We start from the raw sequence: 3,899 nt of genomic DNA, 5'->3' as shown, positions 1-3,899 counted from the left end.
GTGCTCTACGTGGTTTTTTTTTTTTTGTCCGTGCCGTGTGGCATGCAGAACTTCCTCAACCAGGGACAGCCCCCTCCCCACAATCATTAGAAGTGCGGAGTATTAACCACTGGAACACCAGGGAAGCCTCTACATGTCTTAACCTACTGACATCTTAAAAATACAACATAGTGCTTTACTGGTCAAGGCCCTTTTGTTGCAAATGGCAGAAACAACCCTAACTAGCTTAAGCAAGAAGAGGAGCTTTATGACAGAACACAGGGATGTCTCCATAAAAAGTAAAGCCACTGAACCTCTGAAGGACTGGGAACAGGGAGCCGGCAGTCACTGCCCCAGGCTCTTTCTCTGCTGTCTATGGCCCCAGTTTCTTCTTTTCTTGGCAAGTCTGCTTTATTCCCTTCTCCCTTTCTCTGCAGGCCAGCCTCAACTAGCTCTGGCAGCACATGGATAGGTAGCCTCCGGTCCCAAGTTTACATTACCTCATTCAAGAAAATAGACCAGACTGGATAGAATCTCTGGGTCTAAACTGCAAGTTCCTGAGAGAAAGAATTGGATTAGCTACAACTAAATGAGGAGTCCCCCTCATTCATTTCCCTATGGACAGTGGTACAAGATCATACTGTAAAACATAGACATGAGAGGCCCACATTTATGGAAGGAGGGAGGGAGGGAAGGTGGTTATTCTTAGAGGAAGTGAGCCAGTGTGACCTGTGAAGACATCACAAAAGACATCTTCTGCAGGTATGAACCATTATTATCCCCATTTTTAAAATGAGGAAATTAAGGCATTCAGAGCTTAAGTAACTTGCGCAAGGTCACAGAGCTTGTCACTGGAAGACTCAGGATCTGAAGTCAAGTCTGTCTGAGTCTTAATCATTATGTTGTAATGTGTCTCCAATCCCTGTTCAGCAAGTAACCTTCTTATTGACATAGCTTCTTATGAGGGTCTACCTACAGGGATGTATGATTATACAGACTTCATATGTTCCAATTCTTTTTTTTCTCTTTTTCTTAAAATAAATTTATTTTATTTTTGGCTGCATTGGGTCTTCGTTGCTTCATGTGGGCTTTCTCTAGTTGCGGCAAGCAACTACTCTTCCTTGCGGTGTGCGGGCTTCTCATTGTGGTGGCTTCTCTTGTTGTGGAGCATGGGCTCTAGGCACGCAGACTTCAGTAGTTGTGGCATGTGGGCTCAGTAGTTGTGGCTCGTGGGCTCTAGAGCACAGGCTCAGTAGCTGTAGCACACGGGCTTAGTTGCTCCGTGGCATCTGGGATCTTCCTGGACCAGGGCTCGAACCAGTGTCCACTGCATTGGCAGGAGGATTCTTAACCACTGTGCCACCAGGGAAGTCCCATATATTCCAATTCTTATGATGATTATAGTTCTCATTGTAAACTAATAAATTGCTTTTATGGTTCTTACATCATTACTATGAGTTTAGGTAATGTAAGCCCAGTCCTAAGAAATGGGTGGATTCTTTGAATGTTAACAAAATTAGTTTTTAGAGCCTGTAAGGCTAAGGCTGAGCCCCCAACTATCATGGCCGTGATGGTTGTAAATCCCACCATTTAGGTAATTCAGGCTCCTAGGAAATTTCTTAAGGAACCAATGCTGGTCTTTCTGTCATGACAATCCTTTTTTTATTTTAATTAATTTTTATTGGAGTATAGCTGCTTTACAATGTTGTGTTAGTTTCTACTGTACAGCAAAGTAAATCAGCTATACGTATACATATAGTCCCTCTTTTTTGAATTTTCCTTCCTATTTAGGTCACCACAGAGCACTGAGTTCCCCAAGCTATACAGTAGGTTCTCATTAGACAATCCTTTTCTTACCACATGAAACATTTTTCTTTAACATCTTTATTGGAGTATAATTTCTTTACAATGGTGTGTTAGTTTCTGCTGTATAACAAAATGAATCAGCTATACATATACATATATCCCCATATCCTGTCGCTCTTGTGTCTCCCTCCCACACTCTCTATCCCACCCCTCTAGGTGGACACAAAGCACCTAGCTGATCTCCCTTTGCTATGCGGCTGCTTCCCACTAGCTATCTATTTTACATTTGGTAGTGTGTATGTGTCCATGTCACTCTCTCACTTCATCCCAGCTTCCCCTTTCCCTTCCCTGTGTCCATTCTCTATGTCTGTGTATTATATTCCTGTCCTGCCCTTAGGTTCTTCAGAACCTTTTTTTTTTTTAATTCCATATGTATGTGTTAGCATACGGTATTTGTTTTTCTCTTTCTGACTTACTTCACTCTGTATGACAGTCTCTAGGTCCATCCACCTCACTACAAATAACTCAATTTCATTTCTTTTTATGGCTAAGTAATATTCCATTGTATATATGTGCCACATCTTCTTTATCCATTCATCTGTTGATGGACACTCAAGTCGCTTCCATATCCTGGCTATTGTAAATAGAGCTGCAATGAATATTATGGTACATGACTCTTTTTGAATTATGGTTTTCCCAGGGTATATACCCAGTAGTGGGATTGCTGGGTCATATGGTAGTTCTATTTTTAGTTTTTTGAGGAACTTCCATACTCTTCTCCATAGTGGCTGTATCAATTTACATTCCCACCAACAGAGCAAGAGGGTTCTCTTTCCTCCACACCCTCTCCAGCATTTATTGTTTCTAGATTTTTTGATGATGGCCATTCTGACCGGTGTGAGGTGATAGCTCATTGTGGTTTTGATTTGCATTTCTCTAATGATTAGTGATGTTGAACACCCTTTCATGTGTTTGTTGGCAATCTGTATATCTTCTTTGGAGAAATGTCTATTTAGGTCTTCTGCCCATTTTTCGATTGGGCTGTTTTGGTTTTTGATATTGAGCTGCATGAACTGCTTGTGTATTTTGGAGATTGATCCTTTGTCACTTGCTTCGCTAGCAAATATTTTCTCCCACTCTGAGGGTTGTCTTTTCATCTTGTGCATGGTTCCTTTGCTGTGCAAAAGCTTTTAAGTTTCATTAGGTCCCAATTGTTTATTTTTGTTTTAATTTCCATTTCTCTAGGAGGTGGGTCGAAAAGGATCTTGCTGTGATTTATGTCATGGAGTGTTCTGCCTATGTTTTCCTCTAAGTTTTATAGTGTCTGGCCTTATATTTAGGTCTTTAATCCATTATGAGTATATTTTTGTGTATGGTGTTAGGGAGTATTCTAATTTCATTCTTTTACATGTAGCTGTCCAGTTTTCCCAGTACCACTTACTGAAGAGGCTGTCTTTTTTCCATTGTATATTCTTGCTTCCTATATCAAAGATAAGGTGACCATATGTGCGTGGGTTTACCTCTGGGCTTTCTATTCTGTTCCATTGATCTATATTTCTGTTTTTGTGCCAGTACCATACTGTCTTGATTACTGTAGCTTTGTAGTATAGTCTGAAGTCAGGGAGCCTGATTCTTCCAGCTCAGTTTTTCTTTCTCAAGTTTCCTTTGGCTATTAAGGGTCTTTTGTGTTTCCATAAAAATTGTGAAATTTTTTGTTCTAGTTCTGTGAAAAATGCCAGTGGTAGTTTGATAGGGATTGCAATGAATCTGTAGATTACTTTGGGTAGTATAGTCATTTTCACAATGTTGATTCTTCCAATCCAAGAACATGGTATATCTCTTCATCTGTTCGTATCATATTTGATTTCTTTCATCAGTGTCTTATAGTTTTCTGCATACAGGTTTTTTATCTCTGTAGGTAGGTTCATTACTAGGTATTTTATTCTTTTTGTTGCAGTGGTAAATGGGAGTGTTTCCTCAACTTCTCTTTCAGATTTTTCATCATTAGTGTATAGGAATGCCAGAGATTTCTGTGCATTAATTTTGTATCCTGCAACTTTACCAAATTCATTGATTAGCTCTAGTAGTTTTCTGGTAGCATCTTTAGGATTCTC

This window comes from Aethalodelphis obliquidens, unplaced genomic scaffold (assembly GCF_003676395.1).
Source record: "Aethalodelphis obliquidens isolate GAN/ISIS:26980383/991018 unplaced genomic scaffold, ASM367639v1 scaffold6, whole genome shotgun sequence".
Lineage (NCBI taxonomy): Eukaryota > Metazoa > Chordata > Mammalia > Artiodactyla > Delphinidae > Aethalodelphis > Aethalodelphis obliquidens.
The sequence above is the reverse complement of the archived record's forward strand: the minus strand, read 5'-3'. Positions refer to the sequence as shown.